Source organism: Tamandua tetradactyla, chromosome 4 (assembly GCF_023851605.1).
Source record: "Tamandua tetradactyla isolate mTamTet1 chromosome 4, mTamTet1.pri, whole genome shotgun sequence".
Taxonomy (NCBI): Eukaryota; Metazoa; Chordata; class Mammalia; order Pilosa; family Myrmecophagidae; genus Tamandua; species Tamandua tetradactyla.
Genome location: NC_135330.1, coordinates 91,472,320 through 91,490,888, shown reverse-complemented (window position 1 = coordinate 91,490,888; position 18,569 = coordinate 91,472,320). Strand labels below are relative to the sequence as shown.

The following is an 18,569-nucleotide window of genomic DNA, read 5'->3' as shown; positions in this document are numbered from 1 at the left end:
TGCAGATTGCTGTTTTGGCTCTGGTTGCAAGTTGTCCTTATCTTCTTGGCTTTCCTGTCACATGGCAATGTTCTTTCTTTTCTCTTCTACGTTGTATTGACTTCCAGATTCTACTGCATCACATGACTCTCTCTTTATAAAGCTCCCAGTAAAAGGATTATGGCCCAACATCATTCAGTTCGGTCAGAACAAAACTAAAACCAGTATCTTCAAAACTAAAAATAACATCTTACAAAGGCCTTATATCCAAAGGTTCACATCCATAAGAATGGATTAAGATTAAGAGAATGTTTTATTTTCTGGGGTATATAATTCAACCTAACAGAGCTTGCCCTCTAGATCCCCAAAATACATGTTCCTCCCATTTGCAAAATACTCTTGTTCCATGAAACAATACAAAACCAAAACCTTTAACCCATTTCAATAACAATGCTAAGTGTTAGTTTTCATCAAAAAAATTAGTTATAGGTGTGTCCTACCCTGCACAAAATTAATGGTAGAACAATCATAGAACACATGTCCCCATCCAGAAGGAAGTATTTGGAAGGAAAACAGAAGTCAGAAGTCCCAAGCAATTTCAAAACCCAAAAGGGCAAACTTCATTAGGTCTCAAGTCCTGAGAGTTATTTGTGGATCCATGTTTTGGCTTTCAGTCCTGCTGGAGCAGTAGTCCCACTCTTTCTAAATAACTGTGCAGCAACTATGCTTTCCAAGAATTCTTGGGTATAGGACCCACCTTCTATGAAGATCAGAATAGAAACTAGATTCTCTGTGGATGCTGGGTCACAAGCACCAACACTTCTTTAGCCTAGAGGTGGTAACACTTTCCCTGAATATTAAAGTATAAGGCCCGCCCTCCCCAAGCTCCAGGGAAGTTGGCCTGACTCTCTAAGTGCAGATTCTTTCTCTGCATGCTTGGTTGTGCTGTTGTTTTTGGCTTAAGCTGATCCATTTGTTCCAGAATTCTGCTTCAATGATTTTGCCCTTGAAGTCCTATTTCCTCCAATTCATCCATTATCTGTCATTTCTAGTGAAGGATCTAAATGCAGCTCAAAGGGGACAAAGCAATCAGATGAAAGATCTTTCTGAAGATCCTTACTGAATAATTATTGTGATGCTTTGACAAAAAGATCCTGGCCAGAACAGGTCTGCAGCCACAGGAATGGATTAAAAGAACATGGCCTTTTCTGGAGTGCATAAGAGCTTCAAATCAGCATAATAACTAAAATGATATGTTGGTGGCAGAGAACTAACGCCCCCCAAAATTTAAGGAACATAAGACGCAGATCAAAGGTTGAATCTGATAGATGTATAAAACTTGACAAATTAAAAGGATACATTTCAAATTATTACTGAAAATGATTAATAAGTAGTAAATTGTTACCAGAATATTTTGTCTGTTTTGGGAAAATAAACTTAGACATTTCCTCAACACAAATAAAAATGAATTCTAAATGGGCTGAAAAATATTTTTTGAAAAGTTATGAAGAAAAAGAAGATAAAATGTATAAAATCACTAGGGAAAAGCAACTTTCCAAGCGTGGTATGATAGAAGAAAAATAGTAAAATAATATTAAAATATAAATTCTATTTTAAAAATATAATTAGAAAATATAAAATAAGGCAAATATCAAAGAACAGTGGTATATGTCTTTAATATAAAAATAATTCATCAAAATTTTTCAGTAAAAATTCTGACTCAAACCAAACAAGAAAGGACACAAGTAATTGACAAAATTTTATGCAGTGGATTTTATATCCCAGCCATTCTATATGGAACAGAAGACTACAAAGTAATTTTCACTTATATCAGCAGTAGATAATATATTATTTAAAGCATGATTCAAAGAGAGGAAATTTTGTAAAATTTTATGCTGAGCTTTATGTAAAGCAAAACAATATATTCTGTCCTCTTTTTGGTCTGATAAAGCATACTGCATTGATGATTGAAGTACAGATCAAAAATGTATTGTCAGCATCTTTCTTAACCATGATATCATTCAAAATGATATCAATCTCTGCATTGTACATTCGAATGCATTGTGTTAACTTTATATATAAATATCAGCACCCTGGCTCCATTTGAAGGCCACAAAACACTGTAACCAAGAATATAGGGTAACTGAAATACAGCAGAGGCATCAACAGATATTTTGAATTATCTGGAAAGATTAGTAGATCATTTTTATTAAAATATAATACCAAAAAAATTGCTGTACTTGAGATAATATGATTTATTATCTGGTTAGAGAAAGATAAGCAAACTTTAGTCATTTTTCCACTTAAAATCTAGTTCAAATTTTTGAATATTTAGTCTTCTTATGATTAATATTATAACTCTGAACTGTCATTGATCTTCAATCGTTCCTGTTGGTAATAATAAAAAACTATATATTTAAAGTATCTTGCAGATACAAGAAAAAGAAATATATGATTCAAATATTCATATGGGCTATTTTTGTACAAAGAGGAGTGAATCACATATGTATGCTTACTTATTATTTTATTTTTCCAAAAGCTCTAATGAGCATGATTGTTTATGAAAAATTATTAACTTTCTTTAAAAAAGAGACATAAGAAAATCTTCCATCAACTAAAATATACAGCATATTAATTATAGCATAACTCAACACATAGAATGTAAATCCATAATCTCAGCAGAATCATTTTACAGTAACAAAGGAATATGTTTCCTTACAAAACCTTGAAAATAGCAAAAATATGCTTTGAGCAAACTGATCACTGGTAGTAGTCACATAATGAATATATTTCATCATGCACAATTTATTAAACTTGAAATGAAATTTACTTCAATTAAATAATCACACATGGATTTTCTCAAAGGAGTAGCTCCACGTTGAAAATGGATGATGCATTTCTCTGTCATCTCATTTTCTTCTTCTGCTTCAGAGCTTCTTCATGGCATTTTTTATCTCTACATTTCTCAGTGTATAGATTAAGCAGTTCAACATAGGGATAATGACAATGTAAAACACAATCAAAATGTATCAATGTATAAGATAGAAGGTGGTCTCACATACATAAAAATGCAGGGTACAAAGACAAGGACCACTGCAGTGATGTGGAAACCACAGGTGGATAACTCTTTGTGCCTCCCTTTCTTACTAAGCTCCTTCAGGGAGTGCAGAATGGCCCTGTAGAAGATAAGTAAGAACACAAAGATGACCACACAAATTGCCCCATTCAGACCAATGATTAGGTGTCAGTGCAGGTGAGTTTTAGTAAGGGGTACATGTCACAGATGAAGTGGTTGATGACATTAGGACCACAGAAGGGCAGCTCATAAACGAAGAGAAGCTGCACTACAGCATGCACAAAACCACAAACCCAAGCCAGCAGGAGCAGCAGAACCCATGTCTGTTGGTTCATGATTGTCATATAATGGAAGGGTTTGCAGATGACCACATAGGCCATGATCACCAGAAGGAAAATCTCAGCATCACCAAATAAGTGTCTTATTAAAATCTGGGTTATACAAGCTTGAAAGGAAATGGTTTTCTTCTCCCAGAGTAGGTCTATAATCATATTTGTGGTAACTGTTGCAGAATAAACAGCATTCATGAACAAGAGGCCAAGGAAGAAGTACCTGGGGGCATTCAGGGTTGAGCTGACCACCACAGTCACAACTATGAGTAAGTTGCCCACCATTGTCACAACGCAAATGCACAAGAACACAGCAAACAGTATTTTCTGACCCTGGAGGCTCTCAATGAACCCAAGAGGACAAACTCACTCGCATTTTTCCTTGTTCCAGTTGTCCTTCTATGTATCCTTATTTTAGAGGTCAAGGACAAATTTACCTAAGAATGTAATTATGACAGTGAGTATGAAATTTAAGGATACTTTGTTTATTCATTCAACAAATAGTAGATGATATTTATGTTGCAACACTACATGTGATTATAAGAATACAAAGCAGATGTAAAAAACATGTCCCCTAACCTCAGTGATTTTTTTAGAGTAATAGAAACACACATGCACCTGTAATTAGATATATATGTGGAAATGGACAGATTAACAAATAAATGGAGTTACATCTGGAAGAAAATAAAATTGGACATAAAGTTAACATACAAGCATAAAGATAATAAAATATTTGATATAAAACTAAAGTAATGTTTACTTTATATTTCTTGTCAAGTTAATAAAGGAGACAATTTCTTACATTTAATTGTGGATGAATCTTTTAAAGACTTGAAATCTCAAATAGACATGTTAAACAATATTACAATTATCAAATTTTAGAAAAACATAACATACACAAAATCAATAAACAAAAGCAGTTTGAGAAAAGATTTACATTTCAAAGGACACATATAGGATTAATATTTAAAGTAGACAAAGATTTCTAATCAGTTAGCAAGTAAAATAAAACAAAACCAAAGAAACAAAGGATAGCAATATTTTCCAAATCACAAAGGATCTCTCAGGCTGGTTATCAGAGAATCACTTATGAGAATTTTAAAAGACTATGACTTTTCAAATAACTCCATCAATGTACTTGGCAAAATGAAAAGCCTGTTCAAATTTCTATGTATGAATGTATTTCCTGGGTTATCTGCATGATGAGGTAGTCATTCAAACCAACTTCTGGACTGTGACATGTCCTTCTGTAGAGTAAAATGTAAGTTTCATGTACTGATTACATCTCATTAAACAGAGAGCAAGACACATGCACCACTAGTAAACATTGAAATTTTTCAAGGTGAAAAGCAATTTCTGTGCTTGTAGAAATTCTGTATTATCTCAGTGCTTCAGAAAACAGTTACATTTTAAATTTCAGGATTTTCAAATTAAATATCAAAAATTTCACTTCACCTAAAGAAGTCTGAATCTTGATTGTAATTAGAGATCCAAATACCCGTTGTTGGCAAAAATTTGTCAAAAAAATTTCCACACTAAAAGTTAAAAATTTCACAATTACCCACTATGTAAACAAACATTTTGCACTTCATATTTTAGAGTTAAATAGCAAATATTAAATCAACATTTTAATTCTCATTTACTGGCCTGACTTCACATAGTATATTTGAACTTTGGTTTTCTTGAAGAATGGAAAATAATTTCATGTCACATTATAATTTATGAATATAAAATTTCATAATTTTATAGTGCTTTTGCATCTACCATTTCAATACCAATAAAAAAGCAGTAATGAAAATAATCATATGAACCTCTTCTGAAGTAAGGTCAAAAGGCTGTACATTTTGTTGCATTTGAACTAAAGCACATATTATTTAATCATGAAATTGTTACATCTCCAAAGGTGATTCTTCTCTAATTAACTTCACTGGTACTTGATCATATTATTGAGAGTAGATTCTATAACTCTAGAGATTCCATAAAAGCAGTCATCCATGTAGAACAGAATTGCAGTTAATGTAGTATGGAGATAAAATCATAAAAAACTGAGGTCAAATCATCAAAAGAGAAGAGTCCAATCTGTACAATATTTAAATATGTATTTAAATTTGTAAAACCAGTCTTCTTGAAATCATGACCTTCAAAATACATAGATGTATTGAGTAAGTTCAAACTATGTTTTTAAAGATGACCTCCAAACTCATTCTCAAAGAATGAAAGTTCATTTCAGAACAAATCACTTGAAACTTGAATCAAATGCAGGTAAAGCAATGGTACCCCTTTAGTAATAGCAGTTTTGAGTTTGTCACAGAAAGAGTTTTGGGTGGATAAATAGGTACATTGTAATAAATTGAAAAGCATTGTAACTGAAAAATTAGAGGAATGATAAAGTAGTCCATAAATTCAAAGACTTTTCCACACTCTTAAGACCTTTCTGAAGGAAAATACCAGCTGTTTCTTTCTGAATAAAGTTTCAGTGAACTGCCCTGGGATTGAAGAAAGAAAATTTCCTCACTTGGAAATGCACCTCAGTAGAAGGAAGACTAGGAGATATTGTAGAGTTCTGTTTGCCTTATTGATATTTTTCTTGCCTTCTTTCTTAGTAATAGATAGACTTGTATTTACAGGGAGATAAGAGTCCAAGATTGAAAGAAGTGCATTTTCCAATACCTTTTGAATTTTGAGTGGCCAATAGGTGCAAGTTAAGTATTTGAGTGGAACAAATAGAAAGTGGGATGATACAAGTAGAAACCAAACTCCTTTTTGTCCTTCCCCTTTATGCTTTCTAGAATTCTGACAAGTTTTCTGAAAACCAACAGCCACCTGATAAGCATAAGATCACAGGAATGGAAGCCTTGAGCTTAACCATTGCTGAGCAGAAGGAATAAAACTTCCATGGTACTTGTATAAGATAGAAAAATAAAACTCTACCCGACTGAAGTCACATTATTTCAGCCCTTTGTTTTCAACTTGTAATTAGCATTCAGAATTCATCCTGAATGATACTATAGCATATCCCCATAGTCCATAAGATTTGTAGGTTTTAGCAGTGATTTTCAATTGTCTGTAGAAATGCTTAAATGGTACACCCATTATCTATTTTCTTTGTGTAATAGTAAAGTAAATTTATATTTTCAAAGTTCAAATGTGTCTCTCATTTACAACTCAAAAAGCTTAGCTCAAAATTACAAAAGAAAATTTAGTTAAATTTTATTTACAAGTGGTGATGAAAATTGTTTAAATTGACAATTTCATATTTGTTGGATAATAGTTTAACAATGAATATTTTCAAATTATTTTAAGTAATTTTAATTTTCTATTCCCTTCCTTTATGGCTTCTGTTTAAATTTCATTTTGAGATTTCACTTTAAAGAAATTATTAGAAAAATTGTATAGCAATTTATACCATAATTAAATTCAAATAAAATAATCTCAGCATAAAACCTGATTATAATACTGAAAGGAATAAATTCACATAATATTCTCAAAGAACTTATACTCTGTAGAATAAAGTGCTGGGTAACCATAATATGAATCTCAAATACTCTCTTTTACCAATAAAGACCAAAACAGTAGTGGAACTGGAGTGGAGAAGGAAAATAATATTTGACATTATTCTATTTATCTTAAAGTGTTCACGGAACATTGTGGAAAACAGACAACATATGTAATCACAAAACAAGTTGCAAATAATTTTGAAGAACTTAAACCATGCAGAATATATGTTTGATAATGGAACTTAACTAGAAATTGATAATGAAAATATAACTAAATATTTTTCCAATTATTTGCAAATTAAACACGAGTTCTAAAAAACTCATCATCAAAGAAGAAATCAGACAAAGCATTAGAAAATACTTTTAATGTAATTATAATAAAAAGAAAAATTTTAAATACATTGAATTAATTAAAGAAATGCCTAGAGAGAAGCTTATAGCTTTACATGTAAATTTTGGATAACAAAAATGATGTAAAGAAATGAACAATGCCTTGATCTCAGGAAGCTGGAAAAGAATGAGCAAAATAAACTCAGAAAATATTGTAGAACAAAAATAAAAATATGACAGATATTTAAACAGAACCCAGAAGGGAAGGGAATAAACTACTGAGACACCCAATAACGTGGGTAAATTTCAAATGCATCATGTTCATCAGAAGAAGAAAGTCTTTAATAACTATAGACTATATGATTTGACTTAAATAACATTTGGGAAAAGGCAAGATTATCAGAAGAGCAATAAATCTGTGTTAGTTAGGATCTGGAGGTGAAACCTGGGACTGACTATAAATCCTTGAATTGCATTTTACCCATAACTATGAACATCAACTTTTAAGTGCATATACAATTTGACCCAACAGTTGCACATCTGTGAGCTCATACTTGCACATATTCAATCGGTCAGATATTTATTGTAAAATTATTTGTCAAAGAGAAATGTGAGAAACTGCATGAGAGGATTGGATGTATTAAATTTAAAACAGCTTTATGCGGGTATATTATACAATATGGTTAGAAAAAGGCACAACATTCCTGCGTGTGAGCCCACTGTAAATAGAAACATTTGAACTTGTAATTTTTATTGGGGTATGGCCCAACTCAATAGACCTCAATGAGATTGTGCCTTAATTCTATTACTGGAGACTTTAAGAAGATAAAATCCAGTGAAACAGGGAGTTGGAAGTCAACAGAGGCCAGAAGAGAAAGGAAAGGACGTCATAATGGGTGTCACTTTGAAACTGTTGTATACTCCAGAAAAGCCATGCCCTTTAATCCTGATAAAAGGTTGTTAGGTGGGATCTCTTTGATTACGTTGTTTCCATGGAGATGTGAGCCATCCAATTGTTGGTGGGTTCTTTTGATTAGGTGGGTTCCTTGGAGATGTGTCTCCACTTATTGAAGGTGAATATTTACTGGAGTCCTTTTAGAAGGAACTAAATTTTTAAAAAGCTTCAGAGCTGACACGGACAAGAATACAGAAAGAAAGCACCCCTGGGAAAGCTGTTTGAAACTGTGAGCCAAAGGACCAAGAGATGCCAGCCATGTGTCTTCCCTCCTAACAGGTGCTTTGGACACATAGGCCTTTTTTCAGTCAAAGTATATTTTTCTTTGCTTGGACATTTTTATGGCCTTAGAGCTGTAAAATTGTAATTTAATTCCATTTTTAAAACCCATTCTATTTATGTTATATTGGATTCTGGTGATTTTAACACATGTACCATGTAACTGACAGTGATACCACAAGTACAGCTCTTTCCATGGAAGGACTACAAAGAGAAACATGTTTCTCAGTGTAAAGGTAATTTATTGAAACTGCACTTTGTAAGGAACTGGAGGAATTTCCCCAATACCAGTTTGAAGTGGGTATGTGAGTTAGGGCTTTAATAGATAAAGGAAAAGGGGTAGGAGTCTAAAGCTAAGTAATGCCTCATGGTATATTCTTCTTTGGTCAGCAATGACACTGAATCTTTGTGAGGAAGGCATGGACAATTTCTTAATCTTGTGTGTCTCAAGCACCTCTTGTTTCAGTTTCAGTGATTAGATTTAGATATTGGTGTGCAAGTTCTTACAGGCTTTGTCATCATGACTTTCACACTTTTGCCTTTTGAGGAAGTCATGGATTCACTGTAATACAGTGTGTTCTTTTTAAATAACTTTTTTCTTTATTGTGAATTATAACATATATACCAAAGGCAATAAATTTCCAAGTACATTTTAATAAGTAGTTATAGAACAGATTTTAAAGTTTGGTATTGGTTACAGTTCCATTCCTTTTTATTTTTTCTTCCAGCTGTTGCAAGACACTAGAGACCAGCAGATATGTCAATACAATGATTCAGCAGTCATGCTCATTTGTTAAATCCTATCTTCTCTGTTATGCTGCCCCTTATCTTTAAATAACATACATACATCAAAGCAATAAATTTCAAAGTGCATTATTACAGAGCATACAGTGGCCAAGGTCCCAAGAATTTGACAGAACACCTTATGACAAGGCTAAACATAGCCTGATTTTGTGAGACCTGACTGCTGGGTGGCTGTTATCCTTCCTCCTTTTCAGAATGTTCCTTACAATATATTCTTTGTTAAAAAAATTGAGGAAATAACTTGCACATGCTTCTTCAACATACATGCTTCTTTACTTCCTTTTAATGTATGACTTCAGGCTTATGCTAAATATTGTAACTTCAATGAAAGCATCTAAGCACCAAGTATCCTGAATAAACAGCTTTTTTCTCTCAAGAAACTCACTTCTCTTTGTTTCATATGGCTCTCTGGTGGTTTCTGCAAGACAGAATACCCAGAAGTAAAAGAGCCTCATGACCAATAGTTGCAGAACAGATTTCAGAGTCTGAAATGGGTTGCAATTCCACACATTTAGGCTTTTATTTCTAGGTGCGATAAGGTATTGGAGGCTAAAAGAAATACTAGTTTAGCAATTCAGCAGTCAAACTCATTTGCAAAGCCTGACCTTCTCATATAACTCCACCATCACCTTTGATCTTTCTCCCATTGTTCAGGAATATTTGGGTTATGACCATCCTAAATTTTTCAGGTTGTAAGGGGCTGTCAGCAATATTGGATAGTAGGATAGAACTAGATGATATTCTGGAAGGACTGGCTCCTTTGCATTTAGCTGGTCCAGAGACACATTTTGATGTTGTAAGTTTTGGAGAGTTACCTTAGTGCATGGAACTTTGTAGAATCTAATCTAATATCTCAGGTATTCTTTAAAATTGGCAGAAATGTGTTTGGTTGGGGGCTGGCAAGTTATGATAAGTAGCAATGTCTAACTGAAGCATGCATAAGAGGGACCTACAGTGTAGACTTTTGGCTCTATTTGAACTCTCTTAGCCATTGATTCCTTATTTGTTTTACTTCTTTTCCCCATTTTTGTCAGAATGGTATTATCAATTCCACAGTACCAGGGCCAGGCTCATCCCAGACTGTCACCTCCCATGCTGCCAGGGAGACTTTCATCCCTGAATGTCATGTCCCATGTAGGGGGAAAAACATTAGTTTCACTTGCAGAGTTGGGCTTAGAGAGAGAAAGGCCGCATCTGAGGAACAAAAGAGGTCCACCAGAGGTGACTTTTAGACATATGTATAGATTGATTAAACATCTCCACTACATACATAAGAGTCATAAGAACAAGCCTCAAGATCAAGGGCTTGGCCTATTGGTTTAGGTGTTCCCAAAGTTTGGCACAGTATCCAGAGTTTCCTGGTGGTAAAGTTTAATACTTCCAAAATTTTTCTCCCATCCCTCAAGGGACTTTGTCAATACTTTTTTATTACCTGCTAAATATACTCAGGGATGTGTCCAAGCATTACATTAAGCTATGCAGAATTAAAGTGTCTCATTCTTATTCTGGGTTCCCTGCATTTGAATTGCTCAAATGATCAATCCATACAGGTTAAGTTAGATCATGTGCTAGAGAAAATTTAGTTCCAGACAAAATAAACTTTTCTTCCTTTTGCCTCAAAGAGTAGGTGAAGTTCTAAAATACATGCAATGTTTTCCTTGCCCATGTATTCTGAATTACCATAATCCTGATGTGATCAGCTTCATTCTTATATCTAAATACCAGGTTATTCATATGTGAAGCAGCACCTCAAAATCCAGGAATAACAATGGTCACTCCAATCTAAATGTGACTGTTATAAGAGTATACAATCAGGGCCTCAGTTTTCTTACAAATATTTTCTAAGTGAGATCATACAATATTTGCTCTTTTGTTTCTGGCTTATTTTGCCTCACCAAATGTCCCACAGGTTCATTCACATCATTGCATGCCTCACAATTTCATTCATTTTTGTAGCAGCACCATGTTCAAACATGTGTTTACACCATCATTCACCAATCTACTTCTCTTCTTTCATTCTTCTGGCTATTGAGATCCAGTTCTCACATGCCCATTTCTTGAAAAGAAAAATTGTCTTAGTTCAGTGAATTTGGGAGCCTTGACAAAGACCAGTTTTCTATAAATTTGGTGGTCTATTTCTGTGTCTTGATTCAATTCCATTGGTCAATACTTCTATATTTGTGCCACTATCATGCTGTTTTAACCACTTTATAATATGTTTAAAATATTATAATATTTTAAGTATAAATAAGCTTTATAATATGTTCAAAATCAGGAAGTGGTTAACTTTCAACTTCATTCTTCTTTTTTAGGATGCTTTCAGTTATTCAGTGTCTCTTTCCCTTCCATAAAATTTGGGGAAGAGGGGTAGGATTGTGTCTATATGGGCTGGATGTGGTTGTGGCCTGGATGCACAAGTCAGCATTTGCCCAGAGATGAGGTTTTGTGGCATTTGTGGGCGAGTGTGCATGTACCCATCTGGGGGCTGGATGCTGATGTGTGCATATACCCAGCATGGGGGGTTGCACATGGAGTTGCATGACTCTATGGTCTGGGTGCAGGAGTGATCTAGATATGAACATGAGTACCTGCAACCTAGATACACAGGGGACTGCCTACAGGGAGCAGGGAGGGGCCAGTGGGGTTGAGGGACTGGATGTAGGTACATGGTCTCAGGAGGGCAGGGTTACTCTGCATAGGAGAGATCAGCCAGGTTGTGAAAAGCTTGTTTGCATGTGTAGCATTGGGATTTGGGGCAGGGACACACTGGGGTATCAGGGCAGTGTGCTTTAAACACAGTCAGGGATGGGTGATGGGATTGGGGGAGTGTGTGTGGGGAATAATGGGTCACAGGGCAGGGGTTGCATGCATGAAGGTTGCACGTTTGAGGGAAGCAGCTTGACTTACTTCTTTCTCTCTGTCATGCCCTCCTGAAGGCTCTGGGCTTCCATCTGGAAATGGACATGCTTGACTATTTGCACTAGCTGGTGTGTCCCCAGTTCTCTGCATCCCAATTCTGCTTTTTCAACCAGGGCCTCCCTATATGGTTTAGAAAACCACCACAGGCTACTTATATCCTGAAATCACTCTTTCTATCTTTTTTTCTGTGCCTCCTTTAGCTGTCCAGCTTGTTGCAAGGGTGAACTTGACCCATCCCAATCTACCTTATTTCTGGAAGTCTACAGTGTGCTCCTGATGTCAGTGTATTGTCATAGTTCTGTAGATAGAACTGAGAAGGTCTGTTTAAAGTCCTTCTGGTTCAAGTAAAAAGAGTAGATTGCTAAGCTTAGCCAGAGTAGCCATATTTTCCAGCTATCAACAGGTAAAATCTAAAAGGACTGCTGGCCAGCTAGAAGATATTGACTCTTGGAGGAAGTAAGCCTTCTAGACTCTGAAACCTGAGTCTATTTTTAAACTAATCTATTTTATTGTATTTGTTATCTCAGCTGGGAAACTAAGATATGTATAATGAAGATAGTTTAGAATGTGTTAGATGAAAATCAACTGGTATTGAAAACATATCAAGATATTGAGCAGTAAAGTACAAACTCATGCACACAAAAGCATAAACCATATGAATGTGCTGTATGTAAATATTCTTATATTTGCAAAGATAATTTATTGAAGAATCTTAACTTACAAAAACAGTGATTGCCTATTTTAAGGAGCACTGAGAGATTCTGGTAAAATATGGATAGATTTATTTTTGCTTAATACCACTTTGTATGTTTATATTGTACTATTGTAATAGTATCTTTTAAAATGCAATCATAAAATTGGGGTAGTACGGTGGTGGCTCAATGGTACAATGCTCAGCTGCCATGCTTGGGACCTGGATTTGATTCCTGATACCTGTCCATGCAAAAAAAGTAATGAAAATTGAAACCAAACTGTGAGTATGAGCTGCTAGTCTCACAGAGTAGCAATATATCAATGTAAGTCTGCACCCAGATATTTATGAGATTTATCTGTCACTCCAGGCTTGGAGGCATCATCCCACAGGTGCCACAGAAGATGTAAATCCTAATGGAAGTAGTAAATAACTGGGGGAAAAAACTATTGAATTTCCAGACTTCTGTTACCTATTACCCAAGATGATTATCTGTCTAGCATAGATAAAAACCAATAGAAAAATCAGTATGAGGAGGTTGATTTGGGAAACTCTCCCTTGCCTTCCTGCCAGCATAAATAAACCTCTTTTTCCTGATCAGCCATTCTGTGAGCATTTAGCTCACTAAGCAACAAACTCAGATTTGAGAAAAGCCCCATCTACAGTTCGGCATTCAACATGGGGCTCAATGTCTGCACAAAGTGTTGCTTGGGGGATTCCTTGACACCTTGAGGTAAGATACTTGCATGTCTTAGAGCTTTGACCATTCAAGAATTTTTTCCATTGGGTGGATTAGAAAGTTTCTTGCCCAAGGTGTCTAGGGCCCAACAGTGGTTGGTTGCAGAGGAAACCAGGTTTGGTAATAAGTTTACAGGTCTTGTATGCTTTATTTGATTTGTTATTCAGTGACATTTAAACTGCCAAAGTAGTAACTGGAAACCACACTTGAATTTTGGTTTTGGAAAGAGAGAAGCCCCTGGAATTAAAGGAGGTTATTGAATTTGGTGCCCCTATTTAGATTTGGTTATTTGGGTGACCAGTGACACATAAAGAAATTTGAGATTTGGTTACCTATGTTTGGCTTTGGTTTTTGTCTTGTTGTCAACCCCTGCTTTCTCTCAAACATTGCCTAGTGAGTGCAATAAGGAAAAGAAAGGAAATAGTATGAGTGAGAAATCTAAGGAAAATAATGAGTATAATACCTTAAATTGCATTCTTAAGTTTTGGGAACAATTTGCATATGAGCCCATGAGAAAGAAAAGCATGAAAAGTTTATGTGAAGTAATTTGGCCCCATTTTGAATTAGAGGATGGCCTACATATGACCAATCCAGGTATTAAAAAAACATAATATTACTTTGTTTCTAGATGTATTTTGTAAGAGAATGAACAAATGGGATGAAATTCTGTATGTGCAGTGCTTTATTGTTGTAGTTTAGAATGAAAAGCTGCAGAGAAAATGTTTCAGGCATGTCATTTTACCCACCAGCCAAGTCAGCCTGAATTTGAGAGTTACTGAACTTTTGGCTCAGGAGGAAATAAAGGAAGGCACCAACCTCTCAGTTAGAAAAGAGCTGGTGAAAATTCTCATCCCATAGGTTATTGAAGTTTTTGAACTACAGGAGGAGAAATTAGTGGCCAAGATTTCTAGGCCCAGGCTTGTAGCTTCCAAAGTCCTAGGGTCTGTAAATCTTGCACTCCCCTTTCTCTTCCCACCAGAGCCCACACATTCACCACTCCCTCCTTTTTCTTTCCTTCCAGCTTCTTGTGAGAAGACTGAAGGCCAAGATGTAATGGAGAAGCCGGAGGGAACTGCCTGAAAATGTAGAGCTTTATTCAAGCAACCATGTTTCTGGAAGATGACTATATAATGATATAGCTTACACAATGTGACTGTGTGATTGTGAAAACCTTATGGCTGATGCTCCTTTTATCTACCTTGTCAACAAATGACTAGAACATAGGGAATAAAGTACATAATATGGGGGAAAATGTTAAAATAAATTTAGTTAGAAACGGTGGTGATCAATGAAAGGGATGGGTAAGGGGTACGGTATGTATGAATTTCTTTCGGTTTTCTTTTTATGTCTTTTTCTGAATAGATACAAATGTCCCAAGAAATGATCATGATGATGAATATGCGACTATGTGATGACATTGGGAATTGCTGAATATATATGTAGAATGGAATGATCAAAATAAGAATGTTTGTATTTGGTGTTTTTTGTTATTTAAAAAAATAAACACAAAAAGACTGAATAAAAGACTCTGATGCCTATGAACTTCCCTGAAATGGCCTCCCATTCATATCCAGAGTGACATGCTTTTTAGATTTGGTATCTGTACCTCTGGAAGGCAAATGAGGGACAAATGCCTCTCCCAAAAGTGCCAGCTAGAATAGATGATCAGAGCCAAGCTGGAGGATATATGCATGCAAATAGCTCATTCTCTACATCAGATGTATACAATTGGCAATGTTTGATTTCCTCTTATCAAGAGGATTCCAGGAAAATGGAAAACTTGTGTAACTTAATTTTTAAAATGTATAATAATAATTGGGTTGATATACAAATACCTTTTGGAGCTCAACTAAATAAATTAGTAGGACAAAATTTGATCACTATTAAACATGCATAACAGTGGGCCTAATAAATAGAGTATCTTAATAAAATAACCTAAGTAAAGTAAAAGATATTGTCTCAAAAGCCAGATGAAAATTAATCAATGTCTTGAAGGCATTTATTCAAAGTTTGCCATAACGTAAGCACAGAAGGCCCCATAATGAGAGCAGAGTAAATCAGTGCTTTGTCAGAGTGCCCTTGAAATCCATTAGAAATTGCAGAAAGTGGAGGGTGAACTTGGGTTGCTGAGATCAGCATGAGTGGAAATTGTGTTCAATAATTGTGATACACCTCAAGAAAAGGACAAAAAGAAAGTGATTGCATATAACACTAAGTTAAGTGCTAATCTTAGGAGCTGTAAAGAATAAAACTTCTCAGCAGCAAAAGGTGTCCATGAAAAGTTATACCCCTGAGGCCCCAAGGAAATCATTTGGCCCCCGGCAATGTGTATGCCACAAGGGGGAGGGTTCATTGGAAACAGGAACATCCTGGTTTGATGCAAAGAGAGACAAAAAGGACTCCAGCAATCCAGTGCCTACAGCTGAGAGCAAGACAGTGAACTGAAGTGACGGAACCTGGGGCATTTATTACCAGTCAGGAAATTATCCTGATCATTGACAAAGAACCTTAGGTCTAACACTAAGAAAACAAGAAATTAGTAAATTATTTGGTAGATTTGAGACTTAATTGCACTTCAAATGAATCAGTCCCTCTTATGGGCATGACTGAAGTTGCTATTGACTGATCCTTCCCACAGCTGTAACACTACTAAACTAGAAAAGGTCAACTGATTTACAAATTTTTTGCAAGTCTCTCTCTGTCACCAGGCAAAATGATTTACAAGTTCCAACTCTCCAAACAGGGATCTCAGACTTAACAGACTACATGAAAAGATCCAGGCACTCACCAGTATCCGGTAACAACTTCTGATGAAGTAGGATCATTAAAAAAAACCCTCAAGGTGAGCTAAAGATGGGCAGAAAGTCACAGTAAGATTGCAGCTGGACATAATTCCACCACGTCTTATACAATGTCCACTTAGGCAAGAGACAGAAAAAACATTTGCCACTAATTGTAAGATATTTAGAATAAGGGCTAATAAAACCAGAAACTCATGATTACAGATTTGTCAAAGGCTTAAGAGCTATAAGTCAAGTAGTAGAAGATACGCATCCCACAATACCTAAAACATGTACTTTTCACATCAATATTTCTGACACATACACTTGGTTCATGGTTTACATTTAAAAGATGCCTTATTGCATCCCACTTAATAAATACTAAGAAAAAATATTTGTATTCAAATGAGAAGAACCCAAGAGAACTAAAACAGCAGTACAGTTGGATTTTGTCTTCACAAAGTTTCAAAATGCACCTAATTTTTTTGGACATATCTTGTCTTGAGGAAGTAAAGCTGCACAAGAAACATTTTATAGGCTAAACCCTTTGGCAAGTAGCCATGCCAAATACTAAAAAAGGAACTCAGAGGATTCTTAGGTTGGCTGGCTACTGTTATTGTGAATTAATAGTTAAGACCTTAAATCTGGTAGCTCTGGAGAGAAATGAAAAAAAAATCCTGTAGAATGAATCCCTTTCAAAGTTTAAAGGCAAATTGATATCAGCTCTAGACTTGGGGCTCCCTGACCCCAGAAAGGAATTTTAACCTGTTTGTCCAAGACAGGCAGGGTATTGCCTTAAGTTTGCTTGTGCAGCCTTTTGGAGGGAGTATATGACCACTGACTTAGTTGTCAAAACAGGTTGATGAATGGTTCCAAATTGGAGCCTGGGAAACAGACAGTCATAGCGAGACTTCCCAGGGTCCCATCACATCAAGAAACCGACCAACCCACCGCCTGAGTGAACACTGCCTGGCCAGCAAGGTGATCTATATGCCCCACAAAGGTGGGGGTGGGGAGTGGGAAGGCCTGGGCTTGTGGGGTGTAGCCTTTTAACTCTTTTCCCATTTGGCCGAGAAGGAATTCTCAGACCCTTGATGCTGAGTCTCAGCTTATTCAAGGATTTTTCTCAATCACTCGATTCTGAGTCTCAGCTCATTCTAGGATTTACGTCCCACATTATCAGGAAGGTCCACACCTCTGGCAGTTATGTCGTATATAGATAGGGGGAGGGTGTCGAGTTTGCTTGTTGTTGTTGTCTGGACAGGGGACAAATCTGAGAAACAAAAGAGGTTCTCTTAGGGGTGACACTTAGGCCTAATTTTTTTGTTAAGTAGGCTTGGTCTATCCTTTGTGGGGTTAAGTTTCATATGAACAAACCCCAAGATTGGGGGGTCAGCCTATAGCTTTGGTTTTCCACATTGCTTGTGAGAATATCAAGAATTCAACTAGGGTAAGTTCAATTTTCCCTTGTTCTCACCATTCCCCAAAGGGGACTTTGCAAATACTTTTTTATTCACTGGTAAAATCACTCTGGGATTTATGGGAGCATCACTCTGGACAAACCAAGAAAATTTCATGTCCTACTCAAAGTTCCATGTAATTATGGCATTTAATTAAGTTGTCTACATAAGTTATACTAAGAAATGCACTAGTCAAAATATAAATTGTGTACCAAACAAGCATTTTTTGCTTTAGTCTCACACATAAGTTGGAATTTGAAAATATTAATTACCATCTATTTTCAGCAGCCTGCAATAATGACATTCCTTTGCTCTTCCTCATGCAAAAATGTTTTTAATTTGTAAATTTAGTCACTATCTTTATATACTCTAGGCATTCCTAGATTATGCCATCTCAATCTTTATCATCTATCTTTCTTTCTGATTTCGTTTGTACACCCAGCCCTCCTCCCTCTATCATTCTCACTTTCAGCTTCATTCAGTGTTTTAACATAATTAAACACTGGCCATTTCTGAGTATTTGCATTGAGTCCTGTTCCACAATCTGTATCCATTCAGCTCTGATTATCCAATATTTTACCCTATTCCTATCTCTTAATGGTCTCTGTTACCAATGATATTCTCCAACTTTATTCACTAATGTCAGTTCATATCAGTGAGACCATACAGTATTTGTCCTTTTTAAAAAAATATTTATTAATTAAAAAATAAAGAAACAAAATAAAACAACA

General features: G+C 35.6%; 1 pseudogene; it reads right to left on the bottom strand.

Annotated features, from left to right (window-relative positions):
* Positions 1–2,888: 2,888 nt before the first annotated feature.
* The window catches only part of LOC143680376 (putative olfactory receptor 4A4), a 124,782-nt pseudogene continuing 109,101 nt past the window's right edge, over positions 2,889–18,569 (bottom strand).